This window comes from Pteronotus mesoamericanus, unplaced genomic scaffold (assembly GCF_021234165.1).
Source record: "Pteronotus mesoamericanus isolate MK-2021 breed Mesoamerican mustached bat unplaced genomic scaffold, CSHL_Meso_final contig_40, whole genome shotgun sequence".
Classification (NCBI taxonomy): domain Eukaryota; kingdom Metazoa; phylum Chordata; class Mammalia; order Chiroptera; family Mormoopidae; genus Pteronotus; species Pteronotus mesoamericanus.
Window position 1 is genome coordinate 523,044 of NW_026555150.1, and position 7,658 is coordinate 530,701.

The 7,658-nt window shown below is 39.9% G+C and overlaps 1 pseudogene; it reads right to left on the reverse strand.

The window, feature by feature from the left end:
• Nucleotides 1–1,541: 1,541 nt before the first annotated feature.
• Nucleotides 1,542–2,880, reverse strand: LOC129073323 (26S proteasome regulatory subunit 6A-B-like; annotated as a pseudogene).
• Between the last annotated feature and the right edge of the window lie 4,778 nt (nt 2,881–7,658).

A 7,658-nucleotide genomic window follows, 5' to 3' on the forward strand; every position in this document is an offset into this window, starting at 1 on the left:
TGTACACTGATACAGATGGGTTCCTACAACATTCACCTCGTGAGAGAAGCCTGTACTACAAGGGGCAGGCCCTCCAGAAGATAATTCTCGTTTTTTTTTTTTTATCCCTCCTCATATGTTCATAGCATGTGATTCTAACAATGGGCAATAGCATAAATGAAGACATCCAAACTATTCTGAGTGCTTGATAAAAATATGTGCATTACTAGGGCCTACCACATATTTTATAAATTAGAAACTCAAGGGACTAGGACCCTAGAATCTGCATTTTAATGAAGTTCTTAGGTGATTCTAAAACATGCTAATAGGCGAGAATTACTACCTTCTGTTGTGCTTAGAATTAAAACATTTGCTGCAGTGTGTAAACATGTTGGGTAGGAATGGTCATTATTGGGCTGGGTGATGATATTCTGCCTTAAAATTACATTTCATGTGTCATCATTCCCGACTTTCTACCCCACCCACACCCCAAATGCATATAGTGGACTGGACTCTTTGTCTGAGTCTGGATTTGTCTTCCCAAGAATCTTGGGCTTCTTCTCTTATATACTGAAGGTATATGCATAACCTGTGACCTCTCTAATTCCTTTCTACAAAAAATTTCTAGTTTTCATGTCTAGCTACACTTCATGACATACACTGTTTGATAAATATCTTTTGAATGTGCAAATATGTTTTCCACATAGCAGAAAGCACTGTATTTCACAATAAGAAGTGAACCCAACTTACTCTTCTCTGATTTGAAAGCAACTACAACATGCAAGAAAAAGGAAGGTTGGTAGGTAAATGGGAAAGTCTTCAAAAGATGACTATATTTTATTTCCCATCTTGTAGTCTTGTTCTCCTCTCTGGGGAGAGTCATGCTTTATGGGTGCCCTGGAAAGTAAGATAGAAAAAAAAGAAAATAAGAATAGATTATAAAGCTGTTTCTCCCTTGGGCTTCAGTGTAATCTTTTCACATGGGCAGATGGTTTAAAACTTAGGTATCTGGATTCACTGAAGAGATACACAGTGAATAAAAATATGACTCAAATGCCACCTTGATGCCAGGGCAGGAGGAGGCTATTTCCTGCCTGTTCTTAAAATTGGTGCCATAACTTACCTATTGACTTTCATGTTCATGCAGTGGATGGATAGATTGTCTGATTGCAGAGAAGCCAGACTCGCCTTAGTAAGGAATCAGTACTTTCAATATAAACTGTAGAGCTGCTCTGTGGCCATGCTGTTGCTTGTGGAAGGGTCCATTCCATCTCATTTGTCAGGCATGTTTTTCACTCTTCTATCCATTATCCATCAAAAAAGATAATTGATTTTGAATTTGTGAGATATATTTCTCTAAATTTCATTTTCCAAAAAGTTTGTACTTCAAAGACTTACTGGGATCCTAGATTTGCTCACACCACATTGCTGATTTTGAAAAAGGGAGTAAAACTGGTGATTGTCATGGCTGATGTAAGAAAAGAAGTGCTTATCAAAGCTCAGCTGGAGAGACTGACCAATTTTTTTTGGTGGGGACCTGGAACCATCTTTTATTAAGAATTTCAACCAGCAAGAGACCAGGGAATGTTGTGGTGGGCAGCCCTGTAGGCATAGTACTGCAAATTGGCTTACTCTTTGGCCTGCAGCTCCAGGGTGCTGTCCATTTAGTCTTTGTGGGTGAGCTCCATGACACCACTATGTAGTGTGATCATGCCCACCTCCACACACATGGCCTTGCACTAGGCCCTGTTGAAAGTCATCTAGATAGCGGGCCAGCTCCTCAGTTCACATCAGGGCTGCTTTTCATCTTTTTGGGACTGGATTTGCATGATTGACCTCCTTCTTGGGTATTGGAATGTCACTCTTTCAGTCCAGGCAGCCTGAGCAGAGCAGGTCAGGGTCCAGGATGCCTACCCTGTTGCTGGCTGTGATTAATTTTACTTAGGTGTTGGGCTGGAATTCATCCAGTTGTTCAGAAGTTCCACCATCGTCCTCTGCACTTCCTGGTGCCTAGCCTTCTCACTGTCAAAGCACTTGGTGCCAATGGCATCCAGCTCATTAATGAAGATGATGGATGGAGCTTTCTCCTTTACTAGGGCAAAGGCATCCCAGACCAGCCTGGCACCATCCCTGATGAACATCTGCACCAGCTGGGGGCCAGCCAACTTCAGGGAGGTCGCTTTGGTTTGTGCAACACAGGCCTGGGCCAGCGGGGTCTACCCTGTTCCTGGGGGCCTGCACATCAGCACCCTCTTTGGAAGTTGGGTCCCCAAGTTCTCAAACTTTTCCATGTGGTTCATTGGTAGGACAATGGCCTCCACCAGCTCTTGAATCCGTTTGTCCAAGCCCCCAATGTCACTGTGTTATTCTGTGGGGCTCTCATCCACCTCCATGGCCTTCACCTGTCAGTTGTACTCTGTGGATAGAGTCTCCGAGATCAGCTAGGAGTCTTTGTTTACACCCACCAAGACTCCGGGCTTCAGTTTTTCAGCATCCAACAACCCAATTACAGGCAGGAAGTCTATCTGTCATGTAGACATTTTGATCACTGTACATTTTTTATGGCAGTCCAGGTCAACATTAGCATCATCTTCCTCTTGGTCATTGGGATCAACATCCAAAAGCTCAAAGACATTGCAAACAAGGTACGGCAGGGTCTTGTTCACTTTGATTTTTCTCACTCTTCTCTTTGATCTTGTCCTTCGTGGCTTGGAGTTTGTAGGTAACTCATAACAATCCACTCTTCATAATCTTGATTTCATTGTCCAGCAGTCATGTGCACTAGATAATCTCTTCTGTGGACATCTTGGCCACCTCCTCCCTGATTCTTTGTTGCTCAGCTTCACCCCACATGATCACCGCCTTCTCCTGCTGAGTGCAACACTGGCCCATTTTCAAAGAGATCAGTCCTTTGGCAAATTCAGTCACCTACTTATACATAGAAAATCTTCATTTAAGGCTTAAAAATGTCACAATAAAATTCAAGTTAAAATATTTTATTCACTTAACTCCTTGATTTTAAAAAGCATAAATTCTCAACTTATTTTTTTCAAACATCTGAGAGCATCATCTTTAGTAACTTTATTGTTTTTTTAGCGGCCAATGGTGACAGGTAAGGTAAATGGATCATGGACGCTTAAAAAATCCTGAATCATGCAAGCCAGAGAAATAGAAAGATATTAATAATGTTCAAATTTTTCCCTCTAGCACTAGTTATAGGTAAGGAACCATGCCTGCCCACTCTCTGTGATGCAGAGGCTTCTCTCTGCTTGTTACAAGTAGACATCCTCATTTGAGCTTTTGGGAAGAGCAATATTCTGTTTTTAATGAGACTCTAATGAGATGGTAGGTCATTTGTGTAATTTTATGCTCATCACACTTCTGTACTAAAGTGCCAACCATTTTCTTCACCATCAAAATCATCATCTTAGTGAACGTGATTTGTTCACATCTTCAAAGGGGCACCGTTCACTGCTTTCACAAGGTCCTGCCCTCCTTGCTATGGCTGATGATACTGGGATGAACATGAGACTCTTCAGGAATTGTGGGGTGCAGATTATAAAGATTGAGTCAGACTTTTGAGTCATGAGCATGCAGAAGTTGGTTAGCAGGGAAACAATAAAGCAAATATATAGAGCAATGGAGATGAGACCACGTATCTGAGATAGGGAGAGGGGTGTGGAGGAGAGAGAGAGAAAGAGAGAGAGAGAGAGGAGCTTCCTTTTGACTTTTTAGTACCTATGAGGTCCGATACTTCTTACAATGGGATTTTAGAAGAATGTCCTGCATTTTTAACATATGTAAAATAAACCCCCTTGCCTTCCCCCCCAAATAAATCTGCTTTCAGCATGTTTCTGCTCCTTGCAACCTACAAGTTTTCCTAGTCCATGAGTAGGAATAATTTCAATTTGCTACACAAATGTTTTATAGTGGATTTCCAAAGGGCTTTCATAGCTCTTATCTACCTTGTCCCCTATAACAATCTCATGTCAGAAATGAGGGTGGGTGGCGGTGATTATCGCTTTGAAAGCTAAAGAAACCAAGGCCTCACATGGAAAAGGGGCTTACCTTAAGTCACACAGCTAGGTAGAGGTAGAGTCAGGCCTCAAATGCATGTCTTCTGGCCCCTATGCTAGCACTTGGCTCTTACTAGGCATCCAACAATTATTTGTAGGTTGATAGATATATCCAAAGGGGATTGGATAATTCTAGTCAGAAACAATGAAAAAGTACCTGATCTGAGACATGAATACTCTGAGGTAACCTAAAAAAAGAAAGCCCAGCAAGGGTGTCCAACCTGCGGCCTGCGAGCTGCATGCAGCCCAGTATGGCTATGAATGTGGCCCAACACAAAATCGTAAATTTACTGAAAACATTATGAGATTATTTGTGATTATGTGTCATGGTGTATTTAATGTGAGGCCCAAGACAACTCTTCTTCCAGTGTGGTGCAGAGATGCCAAAAGACTGGATACCCCTGCTGAGAGTTTCCAGCAAATCTCATTTGAACCTCTTCACTAAGGAATGGCAGTGTATTGTCCCCTTGTGCCTCTACAACAGAGTGCAAATCAGATTTTGCCTTTGAGAATGCTCACCCTATCTCACCTCTCTGCAGCTACTGCCAGTGGAAGTGCCAATTATGTAGCTCAGTTTGCTGATTTCTACCTCAACATTTAAAAAATAAAATCACCTCTGGAGCAAAACCTTGAATGACAACTCATCTGGAAACAAATTTTCCAGGCAAATTAGAAGCCTCTGAAGATAATCTTTTAGAACTGGTGTGCTGGCAGGACCTAGCTTCTAATGGAATATTTAGAGCTGCAAACTGATGTATCCTTTTGACTTTTAACTATTACGCAGTTGCTACCTCTTCGAGCAAGCCCTCATAAGGCCTGGTGTTAAAGCATTACATATGTTTCAGTGCCATTGTCCTATTTTATTTTCTAAGTAATGACTGATTTAATTTGTCTTTTGAAAATAAATAAGGAGATGTGCACATGAGAAAGTTGTGTGTGTGGTGGGGGGGCGGTGATTTTCAGTGCTATTTTACGATACACTAAATAGGTGTTAAACAGACCAGAAAGTACATCCTGTTTTAAGAGCATATGTGTATCACTCAATATTTCACATGGCCTCTGAAGATTCATGTTGCCTAATTAAATAAAAGAAAGCCAATCAGAGCTTGGAACATAAGGTTGTTTTTCTGTATCTTTTATTTATAAACAAAGTATAATTGAACAGTAGTGATAAAGAAAGAATCATCTTAGAAACATGGTCCAGTGAAAAAATCTGGATTATAAAGCAGTGGTTGACAAAGAGAGAGTTATTAAATATTCTGAAGAACACTGAAGTAAAAAAGCCTGTTTTAACTTTTTTCAGTGTTTCTAAACTTGTTTCACCATGGGCCCCCTTTTTTCTTATAACATCTATTAATACACCATTTCCATGTGGGGACTGTTGGGTTAGACTATGGCTTGTGTGAGGAGGTAGGGTGAGAGATAAGACTAGAAATAAAGATTGAGAACATACTATGGACAGCCTTGAATACTATGCTAGGAAGATTCCACTTCATTATACAAGCAATGGAGTAATTACTCAGCTTTTTTTCTTTAATAGCTTCCTTACTTGTCCCTATGTTTCCATTTATACTCCTCTTCAGTCAATCCTGAATAGCACTGCTAAACTAATATTCATAAAACTGTTTCCATCATTTTTCTGGCCACTTAACTTATATGGTGCTTTTTAGGAACCTACATCTTGGTATCTTTTTACCTTCAGATGTTTTGATTAGCTGTCTTGTATTACTCTTCACTGTTACCCATGCATATGCTGTTCCATCAAATAGGTTCTATTAATTTCTTTAAAAAATCTCTTATAAAGTGGTTTTCAACCTTGGATGTACATTAGAATGACTTAGGGAGCTTCTAATATCCCTGAGCCCAGGCCCCGCCCTGACTGATTATATCAGAATCTCTAGCGGTGGGCTCAGGCATCACTCATGGTTAAAACTTCCCAGGTGATTCCAATGTGCAGCCACATTTTGAGACCCAGTGCCCTGAAATCTGGCCTGAAGGTGAGCTCACAGTATACTACAGACTTGTTGATGTCACACTGATATCACATTGATCAACTTCTATGCAGCTTGTATTTACTTATCAAGAGGAGCCTCTAACTTGCCTGTGGACAAATCAAAGCTGTCATCTTTGTTTGGAATGAGGAAATTACTTTATTAATGAATATTCTCATTTTTAAAATCAAATCATAAGTAAAACAGGAACTCCCAAGACCAAAGGACTATTGAAGTTTTTCCCGGTAAACTGATTGCAAATATCTTTGTCAGTCAGTTTGATTGATTACAGCATACACACGTTCAAGTACACCTTAAACCAGTTTGTCTGAAGCCTTGATGTTAAATCTCTTGTGAAGTATTTAAGATTTAACCCCCAGAGAATTCTGAGCTGCTCTTTTAAAGCAGCAAGATCTAGTAAATATACCATCATCACATACCATTGGAGAAATCAGATGAGCATTCACTTATGGCATTTAACAATAATAACAGAGGGAATATGTTTAGAAAGCTTGCCCTTTTCCATTCTCTAAGCTTGATTTTTATTTAGAAAATAGGATGCCAGTAGAACTGCAGAACACAGGCTATTTAGGCATATGGTACTGACAACATACGGAGAGGAAGGGTTAAGCCCCAGTGTATTTACAGGACTCCTTAAAGAAGGCTTAATCTAAACTTTCTTTGAACAGTCTTTATTTTTTTTATCCCTGGCTAAGCTACATTATTTGACTGGCCCCTTATCCATCTTTGTCCATGTGGAGAATAGGAATAGCACCCTTCTACCTTACAAGCATGGGAAAGGGGCTTTAAATAAATTGGTTCTAGATAAATTTTACTTTTATTTCAAAGAGTGCCTTAATTCTGATCTTTCAGGGGACCCATCTTACCTCATTCCTTACCCTGAATAATAATCCCTCCATCTGGCAGATGATTATACTAAAACCTTTAAAATCTGTGCATAATGGTTATCTGTTACTCACTTCTATCCCCTCCAATAAACCCGCAATTACTACAATTCCTATATGTCAATGGTTCTCAAACTTTGGCAAGCACCAAAATCACCTGAAGGTTTAATTAAAACAGAGAATGCTGGTACCTAGGTCCAGATTTTCTGATTCAGTAGGTCTGGAGTGGAGCCTAAGAATTTGAATTTTTGACAAGCTCCCAGGTGATGCTGATGGTCTGGAGACTACACCTCGATTTTAAGCAGAATCTTTGATCTAGTGCAGTGGCTGTTCTGAGCCTTAGCTGCACACTGGAATCACCAGGAAAGTTTTTGGTCCTATTCCCCAAAGGTTCTGATTTATTTGGCGTGGGGTAGAACCCAGTTATGGTTGTGATTTCTAAAAAATCTCTAGTGTGCAGTCAGGATTGTAAATCATTGTTGTAAATTTTGTCTCCCAAATACTTTTTTATTCCTTTTTCTTCTTTTCTGCTCATCATCTTTAAAAATTTTTACTTGCTTACAGAATATAGGCCATCCTCCTTAGCATGGCTTATGAGTTCCTTTACAATCAAGTTATATTTATCCATTCTTTCAAAAAAATTGGTTGATGATGATGGTTGCACAACAATGTGAATGTATATAATGCTACTGGTTTCCAGTTAAACA